The 22,645-nt window shown below is 43.2% G+C and overlaps 1 long non-coding RNA gene across 1 annotated transcript; it reads left to right on the top strand.

The window, feature by feature from the left end:
* Positions 1 to 10,124: 10,124 nt before the first annotated feature.
* Positions 10,125 to 14,307, top strand: LOC107320814 (uncharacterized). The gene is made up of 3 exons (XR_014933993.1): positions 10,125 to 10,351; positions 10,767 to 10,794; positions 12,187 to 14,307. It is a non-coding gene; the product is annotated as an uncharacterized LOC107320814 (long non-coding RNA).
* The last annotated feature ends 8,338 nt before the right edge of the window (positions 14,308 to 22,645 follow it).

The raw sequence follows: 22,645 nt of genomic DNA, 5'->3' as shown, positions 1-22,645 counted from the left end.
AATCCCACATGGTGATCTTTACCCAGGGCATCATTAATTGCCCCAAGCCTATTTGCTTGATTCCCCCAAACCAATTTTCTTTGCAGGAGCTCTGGGCTAAAATAAGCATTGCTTCCCACACCACCTTTCACACATTCTTGTGCAGAATTCCTTAAAAAAAGCCTGAACAATTGGCTTCCCTGAATGTATTGCACAAACTCTATTTACTGATTACAAAGCAGCAGTGGATCAGAAGGAGACTCCCAGGATGCTCCATATGCGAGTGTGTCACACAGCTCGTTTATATTTATCAACTTCTGTCTTCAAACTAGTGAGATTTTTGCTTCGTTAATCACGTTGCGAGGTTGTTCCCAAACCTTCTGCCTCTGGTGGCTAGAATTACGTTTCTGATTTCCATCCTTATTTATAGCTGGTTGATTCATGTTGCCACATAGGCAATACTAGAAATACATAATTCTTTTTAAAATGACATTTAACAATCTGTCTAGACTGAGGACAAGGAACAAGTCAAAAATGCACATTCTGATTGTTAGCTAAGCTTATGATGATGCTTTTTGCTAACAGCAATTTGAATTACATTGGCTGCTCACCGGCTCCTGAGGATGTCACTATGAAACCAACTGCTTCCCCCATCAGCACAGTTCTATGCAATTCATAGGCTAGTGCAAACATGTCCAAGGTATCTGAATCTATATCTACTGAAAGCATTGCCTTTGAGTGGCTGAAAGCTGTTGCCTCCTTTATTCGTGGGCTTGTAGGAATAGAGGTCAGCTCTTCTGCTCCAGATTGTACAGCAATAAAGTTCAAGTTACAGCCAAATTCCAGATGCACAGATACTCTATTGTCTCCAGGAGACATTGTCCATCCCATCTCTTGAAAGCCAAAAGACTACATCTGAAAGTATTTCATCTTCAGAAGAATCTGCCTCCCACAAGAATACGTCTGTTTGGCTGCTATGAAAAGGTAGTTATTTGTTAGTGTTTCCTAGCAATGGCATAAGTAACGTCAGTTAGAAGTGCTGAAGAGTTGTATTCCATAAAGAGGTATCAAGAGGGTATCTCATCCCTTTCCTCTAGTGGAGGAAATGCAGAGTAAAACTGCACAGTTTGCATTGCCAGCACTGAGCTGTAATCAAGCTCTCACCATCCATGTGATTCAAGGTGTCTCCTGGTGCTTGCACTTCCCAGGGATGGCTCAGGCTGCTCTACAAGCTGGAGCAGCTCACAGACAGGTGATGCCCAAAGGCTGGCAATGGCCCAGCAATGGCTCATCAGGAGGAGGAGAAAAACATCACTATGCTCATGTTCCCTTTGTTCAGATGCTGCACCAGCAAAGGCTTCTGCTGTGCATGATCTCCATGGCATGTGATCTTTACATGGAAATTCTGCTCCTTGTGCTGCTCGTGGGTCCTTTCCAAATCCTCTGAAGCACAAAGGCTTGCTGCTGCAGTGAATAGAAGCATAGGAAACCTGATTTTCTCCAAGCCAATTCAGACAGGCTTGTCCTTCTGCCTGGATTCCCTTACAGCATCACTTGCTTGAAACCTTTACTGCTTTGCCCTTCCTCCCTTGCCAGCTAGCTACCCATGTGCAGCTGTTGTGTTCATCGCAGGCACAGGCTCTGCATCTCCTCTTGGCTCAGAGGATGGCTTGGGAGGAGGCAGGGAGCACGGTGGGTCGGAGCACGGTGGGTCTGAGCACAGAGCCAAGCCCTGACTGTCACCTCCTGCAGGGACTGGGGTGTCCCATACATCTGAGAGCTGATCTCCATCACTGCAGGCACCGTGTTCATTTGGCCCACAGGCCATGGTCCCAAAGCTGGCACACTGCTGCTGGTGAGGCTCCAACATCTCACACACACTGCATTTTTTTTCCCTTGGTGCATATACATATCTGTAATATAGCATATGTTCCTTCTTTCATTTGATAACAAGAGGTATCAGAAGTTGTATATTGATTTATTGCCTACAGAATCCTACTGCAAGATCCCACTGAATCTAAGTTCATAGCTCCAGCCCCTTCACAGGGTGCAAATAGGCTGTGAATTCCCACATCTCTAGCCACAGGAAGAGTTAATGCAATAACCTGTGTCACATCTGGAAGGCAGCACCGCCTCTGCCAGAGCCGCCTGCACCCACAAAAAATAATATGAAAAATAAAAACAAAGTGAGAAAAAGCAAAGAAAACTTAGGGCTGAAGGAAAAGCGGAATTGTGGGAGATGGAAAGGTTGCAGCGTGGCAGCAGGAGCAGTTGGTTCATACATTGGCTACATCGTGCCTTCATCATGCAGAAGAGGATTGGGGCTCTATTTCTTCAGCCAGGATCGGCTGAGCTCTGTGGGTCTTGCACTGCTCAGTGCTGCTGGAAGCTGGGGCTCTTTGCAGTGCCATCAGCCTGGATTGCAGCTCAGCTCTGCAGCACAACCCTGACCTGTCCCTACCAGCTCAGCCCACAGCAGTGCTCCCTCTGGTCTGGACCTTGTAGCACTTCAGCAGCATTTGAGGGATTCTGCTTTCATACTCTGCTCTCAGCTGCTTTATTGCTTTACCAGACTTTAAGTAATCAGCCTGAAATTTCCTCCAAAACATATTCCAGCTGCTCAAAAAAAAAAAAAAAAAAAAAAAAAAAAGGGAAGAGAGGATAAAATTTCTTTGTATTCCTCATCTGAAAAGCAAAGCAATGGTGTGCTTTGCTGTGAAAAGTCCAGATTTCAAATCCTTATGCGAGCTTCAAGGGGTCAAGGCTTTGCTCTTCTCTCCCTGTGCAGTTTGTGTTAGAGGGGGCAGCTGCGTTGCATATGAAAGCACTTAGCAAGGGGGGAATCCTTTTGGGGGTGGCTTCCAACTGGAAATGCTTGGAAATGGTGGAACAGCTGCCATCGCTTCTTCAGGAAGCAGAGCATATCAGTCGTGAGCTGGTGATTTCAATATCATAGATCTTATTAAAAACACAGTCAGTGGATGGAGCTGACCAGAAATCATTGCCTGCAGGAGCAGGCAGAGCCCAGTTGCTTAAGGGGACCCAGCCCAGCTGCTGGGCAGTGACTTTTATTATTTTGCTTTCCGATTACGGGACTCTTTAATTAAAGGTCTTGACTTTATAATCCAATCAATCTAGATAAATAACAACTCTCTTTTGCTGATAAAGTTGTCAGCTTATCGCTGCCCAACAGCCATATTTGAAAGACAAGCTGTAAAATTGCCCAGTAAATCAGCTTACATCACATCTGGTGGCCGCAGCTGCATGCAGGCAGACGTGTGTGTGTGTGCTGACAGCCACATTTCAGTGCCACCCAGGGCACATGTCCTATTCCAACACCAACTCACTGTTTCCTCAGCACTATTATGCTGTTTGCTACTTGTCCCATTCATCCCACGAAACCTCAGAGTTGTTGTAATTGTAAGGGGGAGGTTACAGTGCTGGAGGATGAAATATAATGCAGTTAGTAGAGTATTTTACCCATTTGTCACCTTTTCCTGCCAAATAGCTTTGTTCTAATGAAGGGTATCAAACAAGCATTTCATTGTGATTTAATTGAGCGGTTCCTTGTGACACACAGACATCAATGAACAGCTATGGGAATGCTTTTTAGGGATCAGTGGAGAAGGCAGCATGCTGAATTAGCATACAAATCTGCAAGGGATGGAATCGTGCAGGTGGAATCACAGGTGATAACACAGCCTTTCTCTGAGCTTTCTGATGTCCATGGTTACATAGGAGCGATCAGAATAGGAGCCACATTTCTGAGACTCTGAAGCTATTTGCCCACTATAATACAGAGAGCTTGGGACTGACTCCAGCCCTCATTTCCACTCTTGCTTATGAGCAGCCCTTCTGCCACACCTTGAGAAATTGCATTTTCTCAGTATGGTTTCATGGTGGCATTGGCAGAGATGGAAGCAAGGGTGAGTCAGGCAGCCACTAGGGCTGGGGATGGAGCTCTGCAGGGTATTAGCAGAGCTGAGACAAAACACCTGTACAGACCCATGCAGGCTAAATGTGCCCCTAGATAGCACTGCTGTCTTATTTCCCTGAACGTAGTTCCTAGGCCTAGCTGACAAACATAAACAGAGAAGGAAAAAAGACCATTCTGTAATGCAATCAAACTTCAATTGCCCATTTGTTCTTGTCCTTTAAAAGAGCTAATAACAAGGTAATTGGTGGAGATATCTCCTGGGCTCCATCAGTGAAAGCAAGAGGGAGATTTTCCCACCACGAAATAGAAGAGAGGCACATTTTTCTAAAGAAGAAAGCGAGGTATTACCCAAATTAAAGGAATCCATATTGATTTCTACCTCATGTCCAAACCAGCAAAACCTTGTTCCTTTGAGCGTTGGCTTTTAATGGCTCTGAGACTGTGTGACAAAGCATCCCTGTATTTACTTCTTGGTAAGGAGGGCTGTGAGCCCACAGCAGTGCAACAAGGGCCAAACCTGCATGGGAAGACTTTCCCCACTGTTGTTCTGCTCACACCTTTTCTGGCTCTGCTCTGTGACACACCTGGGTGCCTCTCCCAGCTGAGGGGCTCCAAAGGCACTGCAGATACAATGACAGCATCCAGAGAGTGAGGTGCCAAAGTCCAGCAAGTGCCCTCAGAGGGCTTTTTTTTCAGTCCTCCATTACCTTGCACATTAATTAATATTATTAAGATCCTGTTCCGTGCTGCTTTTATCCTTTGGAAAGTCCTTTGGGTTTCTTTAAGATCCAGGAGCTGTATAGGAGCAAATGATCATTTTATTGAAGTGATTGGCTTTATCCTAAAGCAGGTTCTTAACGAACAGGCTGTAAAGGTTAAACTCTGTGCCAGGGTAATATGTATATCACATTCCCCGGTGCCTTTTGTGTTCAAAAATCGACAGTTTCCATCTGTGAAAAGAGGAATTTAGACATGCTGATACTCTGACATTTAAATGTGAGCAGCAGAAGATAAACACAGCCTGACATAAAGTAAATGGGGTGATATTAGGGAAAGTTAAATTCCAAAGATTCTCCTTCCTGCTTCTTCCTGCTGGGGTTCTGTGCAAGGAGGAGCACCACTGTGAGTCTTGCGGGCTTCCTGAAGCAGCTCAGCCCAGTGCCTGGCAATGGGGGATTCCCAAAGCCAGCCCCAGCAATGAGGTTGTGAAAGCTGTTCCTGGTTATGGATGAGCTTGACATCCCTGCCCTGCAGCCAGCACTGCTCAGCTCAGAAGAGATCTGGGATGCAGTTCTCAGGTTTGGTCTCAGCTGCAGTCATTGTGCAGCAATGCTGGATGGCTCTGAGCATCCCGGATAGGTGCAAACTAAGCAGGTCGCATTGCAGACAACTGATATGCTGCTCTCCAGCTGTGGGAAAGCACAGGTCTGAGCAGCAGAGAGCACCTGTGTGGGCTGGTAGGGGAAGCTGTGGGCACTGGAATCACAGAACATCCTGAGTTCGAAGGGACCTATAAGGATCACCGAGTCCAACACAGGGTCCTTCCTCCTTAATGAACAGGGTCTCTTCCATTGCGACAGCAGTTTCTATAGCAAATATCATCATCACAAACAGAAGCACAGAAAGACAGAAAACGTGGGTACAGTGTCACCTTGGAGGGGTCTCAGTCTGCTCTGATTTTGGTATTGACACACTTTGTCCCATCCTATATCTAGACAGCATTGAGCTAAGTCAGGGAACCTTGTGTTTGTGAGCATTTCTGACATCCCTGCCCCCTTCAGTAACCCCATAACTCCACACCTGTATGTGACAGAAGAGCTTTTTGGGATCTTGCCTGACTTTCTTTCTTCAAAGCCCTAGGGATGCGTAGGCAGGTTAAATAATGCAAAAGCTGCTATAATTATGCTGCACCATTTCTCTGGAAATATTTAAAAAATATTAGCAAATTGTTCTTTTTTTTCCCCCTCCGGCCTCTTTTGGAAGGGGTTTCGAACAAACCTAATGGTTTAATGAGACATATGACAACATATGACATGAAAGACAATTCTAGTGACTTTCATTACCCAAACTTAATTAGGGGAGAGTAATCAGCAAGTTCTGTGCTGTGAGCAAGGCAGAATGAATTGTTGGCAAGATGGGACAGAAAGACCCATTGCAGAACAGGCACAGAGATGCTCAGTATATACCCCAAAGCTCGGTGTGCAGAGGAGTGGCAGCACATTGGGTCAGTGCAAACTCCTCCATTTCTGATCCTGCCAGTTATTCACTGCTGGCTACTAAAACTGAAAGATTATTATTATTATTATTATTTTATATTATTATATTATATATTATTATTATTATTATGAAGCCAAAGCCTTCATGCTGCATTAACTTGTGGCAGAGAAAAGAAAAAACAACCCCCCCCCAACAAAACGAAACAAAATAAAACAAAACCAATTGATTTGACCAAAACAAAAAATGGTGTCACCTTGTATGGGAACTGTTGAGACGTGGCCTGGAGCACTGATTGAGCACCTGGGGAAGGACCAGGTCTGCACTGGGAGCACAGGTGAAGGCAATTCAATTGTGTGACCAGAAGGGGTAGAGCCTGGCTGCGCCTCTCTTACACCTCATTTAAGGGCTGATCCTTACTTGGGAAGGCTCTATTTCTGGAGATCCTTTTGTTGATGAAGCTTTTGCTTGTAAACCTGGACTCTTCTGATAGTGGTAAGTAATATTCTCATCCTTTATAGTTCTTCTCTATTGTCTGTCTTTTTATCATTGCACCTTTTCTGTAATACTTTTTCTGTTATATTGATGTATCTAGTTCTTCACACCTGCATTTCAGTGGCAGATCTAGGAGCTCAGAGCCTAAAAGGGTGCGAGTGTGGCTTTGAGCTCTCTCTGCTTTTCTTTTTCCTCTTCTCTTACACCTTTCATGGATAGTCGTGTAAATTATCAGGCTTGGAAAAGACCACTCAGATCATCAGTCCAACTTAGCTGTGTTAGCTCTTTATGAGCAGCTTTGGGAGGCCATCAGCTCTCTCCTTCCTCTAGACCCATCTGCACACTGCCTGCTATGGGGTGTGCTCCCAAAATCAGGGCTCTGGGGATGTCAGCATCGGCTGTGTGATGGGGGCAGGGTCATGGCATGTGCTGGTGAAGCTGCAGAGTGACTTTGGTAGGCTGTTCTCATCCACTGGATGCTTTCAACTGTTTTGCTGTCTGATGCTGGCTGGACATTGATGCCTGGCTAGACAGTACAGACTCCAATTTGTCTCTGGCACATCTCTCGTAAATCTAATTCTGTTCACAAATGAAGTGCAATACAGCACTGCTAACAGAGGTAACCAGGTAAAGTGCTCTGAAGTGACATATGATGAGTGACTTCCCCCAAACAGCTCAGTTGGTGACAGCTGTACCTGCTGGCCCACACTCAGATGTGCTGCAATTTCACTTGTGTTCAAGGGTAATCTCCATTAGCAAAAAGCATTCATGTCTGCAGCGTAAATTCTTTTACCAGGAACATGTCAGTCTGCAGTCAGACAGCTCTGGCTTCTGCAGGGTTGGATCAGGCACTTTCCCAAATGGGAGTGAACTGAGATCAATTTAGACGTGTCCTTGCATTATTGCAGGAGGGCAATAACACAGCATCATGTTGTTCGCCATCACTTCCAGAGAGCAGGGTGTGATCTCTGCTGCAAATCGCTGCCTGTCAGTGCTGGGGGGAGGAACTATCAGCTGCTGGGAAGTAAGTGGCTATTACTTTCCGATCCATTTCTGTTCAGAGATTCCTTAAGTGATATAGATTTAATCCTGTCCAAATGAGGCAAGCAGATGTGGGTTACAGGAGAGGCAGATAACTGTTCAATTAAAATTCCAGACAGGACTTTTGCTTTTTCTTACCCTCATTATTTTTTAAAGACATAACCAACAGCATATGCAAATTAACTCCCCAGATTATTAGTGGGGGAAACCCTTCTGCATATTTAAGTGCACGAATGTGACTGATGGCAAGCACTCTAAGGAGATTTCTCATAGTCTCTGACATCCTCTTAAAGCCTCCAGGTTGCCAAATCAGTTTTCTTAGGGCTGGCTGTAACTGGAGTTGGGCTGAGCTGTGCCATCAGAGTGTTCTTGGGGCTGTGCATACCTGAAGCCCTTCCATGCCCATTGCATGTATATGGCTCTGTCACCTTACAGTCATCCTGCCCAGAGGGCATGTGGGCTTATAGGAAAGTGCAAACTGAAAACACAAAGACACACACAAAGAGTTGTAGCCCTACAGAAGTGCTTTACAAAGCATCCTGCATTCCCGAAGATGTGACTTCAACTTTATCCCATAATGTTCTTTGACAAGATAATTTAGTCGTCTTAGCAAGTATGACATCCATCCCAGCACTCACCCAGCATCCTGGGTGTATCTGACACAGCAGTCTTAGTGCAGGATGTCTTGTTCAATAAGTAACAACACAAAAGAGGGGGTGCTATGGAGGAAGATGGTTGCCAGATATTCAGCAATGCTGACAGTAACAGCAAGGCAAAGGGGATTCATTTGATGGAGGAGCTGAACATTTGCTGTGCTATGCAGGTTTCTCAATAAATGAAAGATACTATTATGATGATTATAACATGAAATTATCACAACAAATAATAATTACCAGAACAATCTAAGAGCAATCTATTTGCATTAAATGCAATGATACCTTTGCTGTCTTGTCTACCCCTTCAGTCTTGGGGCAAAAAGGAGATGAATTGGGTGCTTATGGAGGTCTTTTGCTAGCATGTCAGGTGATAGAGTGATAATATAAACTGAGAGCGTTTTTATGACAACTAGCATTCATCTGTCTAAAGGAAATACTGGGATAAAGCTGATAAAATAAAAAGCTTTAGGCAGGATATCATTCCAACGCAGTAAATTTCATTAGTTTCCTGGCACGAAGCAGAGCAGTTCCTCAGATCCTGACCTTGCACACCTACCACAGGTCATGCAGAGTGACTGAAAAAGTGACAGCCCCTGTTGAGCAGAGCATTATCAGGTGCAATAGCTCAGCCCAGCTCCAAGCAGGAAGGCATAATGCTGGGGATCATGACACACCAGAATCTGCTATGGCTGTCTTGAGAGGCAGCAGGACATTCTAGCTAAATGTTCTCTGTGCTTCATGGTCTAGAAGAATTTGGGACTTTACAGGCACTCAGAAAAATTTCTCCTCTATTATTCAGGGCTTTTCCCAGAAATCCTAAAGTGTAAGTCCTTGCTCCTCTACCTTTATCCCAAAGTCAGCCGGTCCATCCCAGCCTTTGCATCCAGGGATGGTGGAGAACTATGCAAGACTGCTCTGGGCAGTGAGGGAGGAAATAAAGCTTCATTACCAAGACTGTGATTTAGCTGCAATGAAACACCTCCTTAAAAATGCTCACCTGGCCATGCAGTGTGTCCACAGCTTTGTAATTAAGCACAGGACTTTAGGCCAAAGTGGTTACTTACAATACAATGTACTATGGCTGACCCTTCACAAAAGCCAGCAAAAAATGTTTGGAAATCTTCCAGAAAGAGTGAATCCTTTTAAAATGAATGCAATATCTATGTAGGACGTGTAAAAACAGAACTCAAATGTCACAGTTTGCAAGTTTTACTCAGAGCACTGCATGGAGTTCAGCTTTCCTTCGGTGCCCTGAAGCTGTTGCCAGACACTGCTGCTAAGTAGCATTGAGTTAATATTTGACATCCTCCAGCTATTCCCTCTAGCAACTGAAGGGCTGTAAAGGCAGTATTGCAAGCTAGTCAAGATAATGAGCAGGTGGAAAACATTGGTGAAGTGTTGTGTATTTTCTGCTACTGCAAGAGCACAATGGCAGCATTATCCTTGCAAGTCTCGGTACAGTTCCCTTGTGCGTGCCTAGGAGCCCTGTTCATGGCTGGGAATGGAGGCTGGAATGGGGCCTATGCAGCAAATACTCAAGGAACAAACATTTCCTTCATTTTGGTCTTGGTGGGATGATGCAGCGTATGGGGTCATGTTAAGAATGTCATATTCTAACTTCAGTGTTGCCAAGAAATCCAGGTGATGTTTTTTTGCACCTTGTCCTTTTTGATTTTGGATAGGATAAGCAAATCCAGTCCTTTGAAAACAGTTGGCCTTTCTACCTGTTACCTCTACTGGCAGATCTAATGTTTTTGGCAAAAATATGCAGCAAAATACTTCTTTAAAATGTCAGGCTTTGACTTGTCAGTGTGGGTGGAGACATCTGTGAAGAATGGAGGAGTCACGCTTTCAAGGGCAGTTGTATTTTGAATGTGGTGTTCTTTCTGGTGCTGCTAATTCACATTTCCTTTTAGACATGTTTATGTTTCCTTCTTGGCCATCTCTATTTAGACAATGAAATCTTCATGGAAAGGATTGATTTGCCATGCACATCTTCAATACTTTCACTCAGCTGGATCTCTCTGAGGTAACTGTGCATCAAATCTAATATTTTGAGATCTGATGATGTGTCTGGCACAAACTGCCAGGGGCTGAACAGCACTGAGCACAAGGGTCCTGCTTCTTGTCAGGTACCCAGGAACCATAAACATGCAAGAAGTAAAACCAGTTCAGATCTGGATTTTGAAAGGCCTGGTTTTGACAATGATTTGCTGTTTATCCACAGTAATGAAACAACAAACACCAGTGAAGAAGTTCAGAGTCCTCATTTGTATAAAATTAGATGCTTTCCTTTCCCTCTCTGTCAAAACTCCATCGAAGAGTGGAATCTCTGTGCCCCAGGAAGCTTAGCTGTGAATATTAGAGCTGCTCCAGCTCTCATGTTATAGCTTGGTGCCTACAGTCACAATTTATTAATTTGTGTATGCATTATTTCCCACCAGGCTGCCTGGAAAAACACTTTCTATCTTGGTATGTATTTTTGCTTAATTTGCAATGGCTTGCAGACTCACGCTCCCTCTAAATGTTATGTACACTGATCTAATTTATTTACAGTCAGTTCAGATGAGAAACTTATGGAAGATGATAGTGGCACCCAGTAAAACCACTGGAGAAGCCAGTCCTCCTAGTATCCAATTACTTACTCATGCCAGTCAAACATTGAGGCATGGGTATCAAGTCTATACAGGTGTAGCATTTAGACCTTATGATAGCATTTGCCTTTACAAAGGCAGTGAATTAAGTTAGATGACTGATGGGATCAGACTGATAGATGATGGTACATAGATTTGGCCAAGCATCCCTGATTTCTCTTTCATAGCTCTAAGTGTCACTGCAAATTGTTTTAACATAATTTTGAATGTGTAAATCTGACCGTAGGTAATAAATCAGCCTGAATGCATCAGCTAGTGGCCTTGCCTGTGCATTCTAACACTTTGTTGTGTCCCTCTGGTTTGAATATAGCTGTCATTCTGTGACATCCAGGAGGAAATTTATGTACACAGAAAGGGAAGCATTTAAGTGACTCAAATACAAGAAAAAACTGATAAGTAGCAAGAAAAAGGCTTGAGCTACAGATGGCTGGAGTTAGGTGCCGTAAGTAGAGGTGATGTTATGGTAGGTTTGTGGGTAGGATTGCTGAACCATGTAGGCTCTGATGGGTAGATTCTTGATGTGAATTTGGTATCTATCTGCTCAGCACCCATTCCTGGGTTACATCTTGCCTGGCAGGGATTGCTTTGGAGGATTACTCATGCTTTAAAAATCCATGGCTCCTACCAAAAAGGATTGGCAGAGCTGACTGTTACTCAGACTCATGGTTGCTGTATGTCCAAGCTTGTTCCCAATGCCTTTGAGCTTCAGGGTAAAGCTACAGAAAAGGATTACAGATTTCCCTTCTCATTACAACAGCTCTAGTAGAATCTGAGTCATCAGTCATACTTGCTCCAAAGTCTCTTTATGCTTGGAAGCTGATTAGCTGTTGAAATAATCCAGCTTTGATGGCAAGCAATGCCTTATTAATACAGCAACTGACTGCTTTTCTCCCATCATTTGCTTTTAATGGGTCCCACGCTCCTTTATTCCTCATTCTGCCTGTGGAGCTTTCAGAAAGGTTTGGTGACTGTGATCCAACTGTCTGCTTGGATGCGCATTCTCTGCTTCAAAACAAAGCCTAAAATGCAAATGCTGCTGGTTGTGTTCTGGCTTTAGGATCTCTTCAAAGTGTAAACATGATCTGACAGTCTTTCTTCTGCAACTAAGCGTTACACAGGGATTTACTGTACTCATCTGTGCAGGGATGTGTTGGGTTCTAGGCAGACTAATTCTTTTGCATGGTCTCCATCTGTTCCACTGTGCATGAAGAGCAGCCCTGGATGTGATACTCCTCTCCCCTGTGGACCCAGGGAAAATCTGATCCCACAGCCCGTGAACTCAAGAAGGTGAAGCACAGTCACAATCCCATATCGAATGGAGGGGACTGATTCCAGCAAGAGCAATGAGCAGAGAGATGGAGAGACACAGCTGGTACAGACAGACCAACCACAGCCCCTTGCCAGCCTTTCCCTGACCACCTTCCTCACTGCAAGCAAATGAGAGAGATAACATGAAAGAATTCAGTCTTCAGCTGTTAAAAAGAAAATATCCTGTCCTACAGAACTTCTTCCATCCCATGTAAGTTACTCCAAAGACATCCTTGAGATGTAGCAGTGAGTTTTCTTTTTCCCGTGCTCATTAAGTAGCAGCTAACTGGCAAAATTTGTTTCTGAACACTAAGCAATAGATGCTAATTGGCTTTAAATTAGCCTATACTAGTACTGCAGCTGGCAAAGCTACCTTTGCTTGGCTTAGTCAGTTGCTGGGCATGAACGGTGGTAGAGCCTAGGTTTCACCTGGGACCTTTCAAACACATTAGTTTTTCCCTTTCATTTGAAAAAGCAAGACTCCTGACCAGATTGCCCTTTCACAGAGGAGTCTCTGCTGTCATTGTCTTATATTTAGGGAAGTTATGGAGAAAGGTCACTGCTGCTCTCAGGCAGATGGGTGGTTGCAGTGGGAATCTCCTGGGCTTGGGTTCTGTTGTGCTGCCTGCTCTCAAAGCACTCATCTTTACATCAGTTCCTTCTTGAGCTGAATGATGAATTACGGCTCTAGTGCAAATATTTAATCTAAGTCTCTTAAAACTTTGTCAACATACTTGGCAATGTTTTGGGGAAATAAAACTACCCAGTGATGCAATGTCTCATTTATATGTAAATTGCAAAGAAATTAGGGAAAGCAGGGGACTGCCACTGTAAACGTTACATAGATAACAAGTAGTTTGTGTTTTTGCTTCCTTTTTCATTTTTTTTCTTTCTTTCTTGCTATTTTTCAGCTGGGATTATAAAAAGAAACGAGTGTTTTGGGTGTGTAACTGGCTGGCCTGATTGTCAGAGCACAGCATGGCTTCAAATCATGCTCCTTTCATATGCCTCAAAGCTGGGCCGCAAGAATCATCAGTCATTTTTTTAAATACAAGCCTTTGTTATTACATATGTATTCCAACCTCCCAGTGATATACAGAAGAGCTATATGCACATTTTCCAAGGGAAAGAAAAGCTCTCAGTTACAGCATGCCCAGTTGTTCTGGTTATGAAAGAACACAGCTTTGCAATGTAAGGAAAAAAAGGGCATGAGGATGAAGATATCAAAACAGATCTCCACTTCATCCATAGTGGAGCCCCAGAGTTGCGATGCTCAGAGCAGCTCCTGGTGGAGACCACTGAAATTTATAGAACATAGATAACGTGTGGAAAGACTTCCAGAGAAAACATGGCCATAGAAAGCTTGTTGGGTTGTCATCATCAGTAGCTCACCAGGGTTATTTGTCTGAGCAAAACAAACATTTCCAGGTTGCAGGAGTGAAAAACTCATGAAATATCCAGGTTACTGTGCAGGGTGATGCCAGGCGTGGCTTGTTTGCATTCTCATCTCCTGATGAAATAAAGGACAAACCTTCACCAATTTAACTTCATCGTAATCCCATTCAGTTGCTCTGAGTACATCTGGGTTGAAGATCATAGCCATCAGTGGAAGGATCTGTTGCTAAGAGCTATTCTCTCTTTGTATCTGGTTCCAAAGGTCAGGAAGGCTAGACAGTCCTAAAACCATCTCCACAGCACAGTGGCTCCAAAGTTAATTTCAGAGATTATAATCACACCAGGCAAATACTCAAAAATTGGAGATGCCTGTAACCTCAATGTGCTGCTTTGTCATTGCCTCAAAACGGGGCTCATAATGGCAGGAGTTTGGTACAACAGATGAGCCGTCCTGCCTTGGGTGTATGGGAAAAAAACCTCATTATCTCTTAAAAAAGAGCAAAAAGTCCAAGTTTGAATTGATTGGTTGAGTGACTACCATGTCACCAGTTAACAGTGTGTCGGTACCAATTGATCTTTGGCAGAACATCACCAGTTTATGTCAAGGGTTTCTAGCCCTGAAGGCCAGTTTAGGAAGATGGTGGTATAAATGCCCAACCAGAAGCCACAGCTTTTTATTGCAAGTGAAAGGTGAAACAAGAAAGGTGATATGCATCCTTATTTCTGTTCTATGGAGAGCAAGAGAGCAGAAAACAAGGAAAGTGATATGTCGTATTAGGATTTTAATAAACATAATAAACAGAAATAAATGTCTTCAGTGTTGGTAAGTAGATTGCATAAATTATAACAGACAAACAAACAGACAAAAGCCACATAACAACTTCTTTCTCCTTAGCCCCAGAGATCACAAATCATTCTGGGAAGATGCAGTAAACATTAGAAAGGTGGAAAGCAACAGTGATGTAACTTCATCAGTGTATACCGATAGCCATCACTGATTAACTACTTATTAAAACATCTCTTCAACGCTGATTAATATGTTAGAAACTATTCATAACACTGGTGCCATGTAATCTGTGATGATTTGCAGTTATTTTTCTGTTTGTTGTAAGAGTTTTCATCATTTTAACCCTGCAACTGCATATCCACAGATGCTGTATTAACAAAATGCATGGCCAAAACATGAAGGTTTTAAGTGCAGATGAACAGAATACGGGTAAAAGATGGAAGGAAAGAAGAGTTTTACAGACTGTCTCTGTCTCACCTACCCAGATGCAGTTAATGGAGTCACAGATGGTCAGGTGTTACGAAGCCCTAATTACTGGGTTCAAACCCAACCCAAGTCCTTACCACCTTGGCCACTGGCTTTCTGTATAATTAAGCCTTAGTTTCCCTAAATGCCAAAAATAATATTGAGTACATTATGAAACACTGTTGTTCCCTTTACTGATGTAGAAATTGCCCTGAAAATACATTGGGCTCCTATCACAAAGCTGCTGCCTAATGCCTTTTTAAGTCTCAGGTTGTTTTATCTTTTTGTTGTTGCTTTGTTTGTTTAAAATTCAGGTGTATTCTGTGTGTTCTGAAAATTGAGAGTCTCCTACTACCTGCTTTTCCACATACTCATGAATTGCATGTACAATGACTCCAAGTATCTTTGACAGGACAAGATATATTTAACAGTCTGTATGGAAGTTGCTAAGTCATGGCCTGAAATGATGACTGAGCACCTGATGAAGGGACACAGCCATCACAGGTGGAAGCAATTCACCTGTGAGACAAGAAGGGATGGAACCAGCTTCTCCTCCTCCCTAAGCCTCATTTATGAGCTGGCTGCCCTAAGAGAAGATTCTTTACCTGGAGGTCTCGCTTTTTGGAGTACTTGGTGAGCCCTGGTCCTTGGGACAGGTAAGCAACTGTTTCTTTCTTTAGCTGGGTTATGATGGTTTTGATCATTGCTTTTTTGGGGGTAGTTTAGAACTGCTTATCTACCATTGCCTTTCTCTCCTCAGTCCTACGCAGGTGCTGTGAGCAGTACTTCACTGTTGAAGGGTGGTGTTTTTTGTTGAGGACTTATATTAAAAGAAATATAGAAGGCAGACTATGATATTCTTTAGCACAATCAAATTATCTATAACACAGTGAATCCATATAATTATGCAGCTTGATCTGGGAAAGTATTAAAGTACTAAACTAAGAATGAGGGAGAGATGCTGTGATAGAATCTAGGCATATTCATAGCAGCTTCTTCACAATATGATAAGAACATTGTATTGCACATTTTCTTTACACTAAGATGAAAAGAATAAAAGAAGGAACAAAGACCACTGCGTTATCAGCCGGATTCAATTGATCCAACTGTTATGATGAAGAGGCTCTTGTCAAGTCAGTGCAGGAGAAATCTTTCAGAGCTATTAGAGAATAAAATCCAAATCAATTGGTGACTGTGTTTTCAGCTCACTGAGAGCAGGTAGAAAGTCTGACTTGGAGTGCATGAAGCCAAGCTGTTCTTGAAAGGCTTAAGATTTGTTTTGGTCTTTTTGTTATATGCTTGCGACTGTTTAAACATTTAAGTATGAGATGGGATCTGTGCACGCTGATGCTCGAGTCCATGTGGTCACCAGTCAGTGGTCTATAGTTGTCCTCGTCTGGAGCAAAAGTCACTGACACTTTGGTCACAGTGAGTCAGCCCTGTCCAGACAGTAACCCAGGTGCAGGCTTCCGTGAGTAGCAGTTAAATTCCTCCAAAGACAACTAGACAGTTAATCATGTTTCTCAGTGTAAGAGAATCCTACTTAGGTTTTGTTTTATCTCAAGTGTTTAAGGGTTTTAGTGAGCCTTTAATAACAGTCAGCCTTTGAATGCGTCTTGTAGGGAAGACTCAGTTGCATTCCTCAGTGCAGGCAGGAAATCTAAAGATCACTGTATTCTTTAAAAAGCCTTTGTAAAGCCTTAGCATGAGGATTTAAATGCTTCTCATGTGGTGGAGAGGGCTCCAGTCCCATCCCCAGATAAGACCATCAACAACTCACATGGTGAGGCCTGGGGAGAGCAGCAGCACGAAGTGCAATGCTGTGATTGCCTCATCTCTACTTCCATGGGATGTTCTTGTCTTTTCACATTTCTTTTTTTCTTTTTCCCTTTAATTATATGTATTTTAAGGAAAAGAAAACACCAGAGTGCATCTAATTACAAGGAGTTTATTGACTTGAACTTCATTCACTGCAGACTCCTAACCTCATCATCTGATGAGCCAGATGAGCCCAAGAACTGTTTCTCCCCACTCTGAAACCTCATAACCCTGCTTGGATTTAATTGGTGTCTTACAATAATTGAGTACTTGCCAAGAGCCAATTTAAAGGTGCTACCATCTGATCTTTTTTCCCCAATTGAAGGATTAACCCCATTAGCAGTGAACTTTGTGCTCTGTCCATAACATTATAAAGGAACATAGTTCTGTCTCCTGCTCCACTAGCTCATTTCATTCTTACAGTAAAAATGAATCATTAAGCATCTATTATCTTCTGGCACAGTTTGGACCTGTTTCTTCACTGATTGGTCAGAAACAGATGGTTATCTTGGGTGGTCAGGCACCAGTTCCTCACCTCTCTCTAACCCAAAGCTGCCATCTGCACTTTGCCCCTGTTGCACCAACCCAGCACGTGTCCCCAGTGCCCTACATCAGCCTGACCCTGCCTCCGTCTTCATCAGCATCTGTCCTCCTTAGAAATAGCTTTGTAGCATGCTCAGGGGATGCCTGCATGGGGCTGGGATTTGCTGAGGTGGCTGTTCTGTTGTGGCTTCAAAATAAAGGGTGAGATTTTGGTTGACAGCTGGTTGTTCTCAGGTCACAGTGCTTAGTGCCATGGCAGCAGTGGAATGGGGGCACACAGGAGGGAAGGTGTTCTGAGACAGTTTTACTGAGACAGTTTTTAAACTTTTAGGTTATCTTAATCAAGCTATAAGAAATAATAATTAGGAGAGATGTATTTTCTGGTTTCCTAATGAAATACCCCTTATGTGTCTCTGCACTTATGTATGGAGAATGTGTCATGCTGTATAAGAAACAGAAGGTAGATGTCTCCAGCAGCCTAATTTCACATCCTATAATGCCTTCTTTATCATTAATAACACTGTCCCACATTTAAAATGCTCATCTCTTCTCTAAGGACCCAGGACTGCAGTATATCTTTCAGCCTAGTCCTGAGGACAGGTAAATTGTTAGCAGTTTTAGTAAGAAATATGTCAGATTCAGACCAGAGGAGGCTGATGCCTTTTCCTAAAGCTGAAGTGCAGCTCCTGCTGGGAGAGGGAACAGCAGCTCAGCCCTGACATCTTGAAGCCAGGTGGTGGGAGCTGGCTTGGAAAAAGGCTGAAGGAAAGGAAAAACCTCACTCCAAAGGAGCACAATTGGGATTCATGGGCTTCTGGGACAGAGGAAGGGCCTTGTGCTTTGCTGGTGCTCTGTTTGTGGGATGTATTAGCAGTGTGACTTCTCTGAAAAAGCCCATGATAAGGTGCTGTTGGTAAACACTAGGAGTATGGCACAGATGAGGATCACTCAGGAGGAGTGTTTGTACCAGAAGCGTGAAGATTTTGTACTCAAAGCCCAAGAGTGGCTATTCAGCAAACTTCTAATAGAGTAACCTGTCACTTTTTGCTTGCCAGTAGAGTACGTGGGATTGCAGAATGTGGTCGTACTGTCATCAGGAGCTTATGTAGGCTTCTGGTGCTTTCAGGATGCTGATGCTGAGCAGCTGCCCTGTGTGTGAAAGTCTGCCAGGGTCAGCTTGAAATCCTGCCTCTGTTGAACTCAGAGGATTTTGGCCATTGATTTCAGTGGGATTTCCACTTCTGGCCCTTTCAGTTTCTGAAGCAAAACACAATAGAAGACCCTAACTACTGCCTACTGGTAAGAAAAAAATCGTATATTGGTTTTGGCTCTGAAGTTCTAACATTTACTTGTGAATTTAAATTAGAAAATCTATTTGCCATATGTTCGATTCCAAGAGAAGGATGTCTCTGGAGAGCCTGATTCCTTGGGTTGCTTTGGATAGAGGAGGAGTGCTTACAAATTTCTTTGCTTTTCCCTCTTCTGTTTTACTTGTCACATTTACCATTAAACTAGCAGTGACATTTCTGTGCCATCTGGTTTTTTTTGTATATTTATAAGGGGCTGGAGGAATTAAAATCCATGGTAAAACAAGAGGCCTGTGTTCCTAGACCAGCAGTCAAGAAAATGAATGGGGGATCTCACAATGAAATACTTTACCAAGGAAAAAGAGGTTCTGAGGAGGGGTTTTATGCCTTGCAGGATGGAGAGGAAATCTCTGCATGTCTGAAAGGTGCCTGCTTCTGGCACAGCTAGATCTGATTTCCACAAATGGCTGTTAGAGCAGTGAGGCACAGTGGTAGCCAGCCCAAGAATTGCAGATCTGAAACTACTGTTTTATTCATCTCTCCAGGGGCCAAGAAATATTCAGACAAATGAGGTTGTCCATTTTAAGGACTAGAAGGAAGTATGAAGTCCCTCTGGACCCACAACCTCACCTACTTTAAGGTAGAGTTTGGTGCGGTTATGAAAAAGGCTGCTGTGAAGGGAGAAAATTTCCCTGTGCTCCTGTTGGATTCATCAGTTCTCGTTAGGGTTTGGACAAGCCTGGGAGAGTCTATGTCCAATTAGGAGGAATTCTCAGTCTGAGAAACAGTAAAATAGAATTTCTTGCGAACGCTTCATGTAAACAGTTTGTGACATCCATAATCTTATCACACGGTTTCTTGCAGCATCTCATGTTTCCCAGACAATTGTTTTTTATGCGAACTTAAACCAAACAGCTTGAAAATTCAGTCTGCCCTCCCTGGCCTTGTACAGCTGAGGAAAGAGGTCATAGCTGACATTGTCAGCTGCAGTGATTTCAGGCACAGTGTCTGAGTGTAGCGTAAGCAGAAATTTATACTTTTTAATTTGGTTAGAAGATTGTGGTAAATGCCCAGGGAAAAAGCTAGATTGGAGCCTGGCCAATTAGCACACATTCAGAGTGTCTTTGTCAGGGGCAGAGTTGGGGGCTGACATCAGACAAGGCCATGCAGTGACATGCAGATCACCCCCAGCTTCACATGGGGTGACAGAAGATGACGGATGAGTCATGAACCAAATCACATATTGATCCTTTACAGGATGATAATTTATGTAAATTGCACTTAATGTACGTAGATAGGAGTGACATTTTCTCCTGGACTGTTTCTCTCCAAAGTCACTCACAGAACAATCAGATTATGACGCTGCATAGCAAAAATGTGGCTTCTCTCAGCCAGATATTTGTTTGCTTGTCAGTGTGGGCAATTTAATTACTAATTCCCAGGGCTGATATACAATATCAGGCTATTACACTGCATTGTATCGTACTTACTGAATAGCATTACATGTGATTTATATTTAATTTCGACTCAATTTCTAATCTTGCTGTGTTGGAGTTACGTGGCCAAATGAGGCTGTGGTCTGCTGTGTTTGTAGTGCTCTGAATAGCTTCTAGTTCATCCTTTGCCTTTGTATCTCCCCAACTCCACTGTTTTTCTTGTGTCCACATTGCTATCTCCAGGTAAATATTTGTTAATCAATGTTCTTTGTCTAAATGAGGCTTCTTATTCAACTGTTTCACAGCCAATTAAACCACATAACAACAACGAGGGGATTTGTTCTTTTCCTTCATGTTACTGCCTGGCTGCTGTAAAATACTTCTTAAAGAGATGGGCTTAGTGGGCTGAGGTGTAACGTGGCTTTAAGTAAGGAGCTGTAAAATTACATGGGGCATGGAATTAACCAGGCTCTTTAGAACCAACAGGATTACACAGAGAGTTAGAGGACCCAAGTTAATGCCTAGCTGTAGCATGCTTTTCTTTACAGCCTTGTTGTAGTTGCTCAAATTATGAAGTCCTGCAGCAGTCTGGGAGTGCTTTCAAAAGTGATGTCAGCGCATAAGAGTTTGCTGGATTCTCACTGGAAATCAATGGGATTCATTGTCCTAAACCCTAATCTTTCAAAGGCAGAGACATCTGAATTGCTCTGATTTCAATGGGGATTTAAGTGCTTTTGGTTATCCAGACTTCTGTTTTGATATGATCTATGGATGTAGAGATTTCACTGTCCAAGTCACGAGGGAGCTCGTAGAGCAAAGCTAAAGGTGGTTCTGTGCTTCACAGATATGCTGGCAGTGGGCAGGAAAGGATAACTGTGAGATGTCATCTATCCACCCTTGGCCAGAATGAGAGGCCTGAAAAGGCCAATATTCTCCTGCAGTTCTGGGACCTGGAAACCAGTGAGTGAAGTGAAAAGTTTACTTTATCCTAAGGAAATTAAAACCAAAGCATACAACAAAGCAGATTAAAGAGGGTGAAATCACGGCAAGAGTGAAGTGCAAGCTTGGTGCTGCTGGCTTGAGGGGTGCAGGGGGTTTCTGCATACAGATTAAGCAGCTCTGGGTCTTCAGACTTTCATGAGTCCTTTCAGGCTTTGCAGTCTCTATGAGACCGGATATTTTCCTCTTATCTGGGCCCCTTTTAATATGTGTTCTTTCCAATCTTCCATGCTAGAGAAAGTGTTTGTACTGGACCGAGTGGGAGTAGGGCAATCGCTGAAAGGGCTCCTGTAAGTATTAACAATAATAATGTGCTCTTTATAACCATGGTTAGTTTTAAAAGGCATTTGACAAACAGTGGACTTGGAATGAAAGGCTTTTAAAGCTTCAGCCAAGCTATTTGCAATTAGAACACAGTGATATACATTTATTTTGTGTGTAAGTTGAGCTTGCAAAAATCTCCTTTTTTGTCCATTAACAAAACCACAGTATCCCCATGAACAAGCCCCCTTAATCTTCGTGGTGCATGGTCTGTGATCTTATCCTTAGTAAAGCTGTGCAATGTCATGCAGCTCCAAGAGAAACAAAAGCCAAGTCCAAACCAAAATGGACTCTCTCCCAAAATAGGACTGATTTGGGGGAGCACCAGTAGTTGAGGGTGGCTGCAGTCTGAACAAAGTGTGCATCCCAGAAATATGCAGAGAGCAGAAGTTTTCTGCTCCTGTGTAAAAAAGAGTAAGGAAGAAAAAGGAGTTGAGCACGAGCACAGTGGAGTCTCCATTACCTCTCCTTGTCTTGAGTGTCTCATGTAGGCTCAAAGATATAAGGCAATAAGTGGAGTGCACAGAGCATAAATGCAGCCAGTCACTGCTTTGCCTTTGTTTCACTGTCTTTATAATGGCGCTGATAATTTTCTTCTGATCTCAGTAGTGTAGATGAAAGAGGTAATTGTCAGCCTGTCCCCAAGCAAATCATCACAGAGGGTCCAGAGTCTGTGTTTAAACAGTCTCTTTGGGCTCCCTCCCACTGGCATAGTAAGCAATAAGATAGAAGAAGTCCTGGGTTGTGCTGACCAACCCCAGCTGTTGCAAGCAGCTGTGTTACATAAATCTGTCCATAAAAGCATCTGACAGCCTGCACTCTATTACTCTGAAGAGGCTCTCTCAGAGTCTACACTGAGGAGTAAAAAACTAATTAGAGGCCGTGTCTGAATCTTACCCTCCAAGTCCTCTTACACAAGGTTCACTGTGCACCCATCATGGCACAGGGAGCAGTTACATTGTGCTTAACCTTTCATTTTTCTTGACATTTCCACTGATTTTCTACTTCTCTTTGAAAAGCAGGCCATCCATACTCCCTGCTCATGCAGTCACACCTTTCAAGCACGGGAAGCAAATGTTCCAGTCTGAATGGCTGGAGCCTTATTTCATTATGTGGTGGCTGGGTAACACTGAAGTCTTACAGCCAGTTAAAATGAAGCTTTGGGCAATAGAAATCAAACAGGATTTCAGCTGTTTAAATGCAGTTCATCCTTCTTTCTTAGACAACTTGTGTTGACTCCTTTTCATGAGCTAAGATGCCTGATCTAACCAAGCAAAGAGCTGCTCAAAC

Source organism: Coturnix japonica, chromosome 13 (assembly GCF_054131305.1).
Source record: "Coturnix japonica strain WE chromosome 13, WE-NBRP24, whole genome shotgun sequence".
Taxonomy (NCBI): Eukaryota; Metazoa; Chordata; class Aves; order Galliformes; family Phasianidae; genus Coturnix; species Coturnix japonica.
This window is presented reverse-complemented; position numbering and strand designations above follow the sequence as displayed.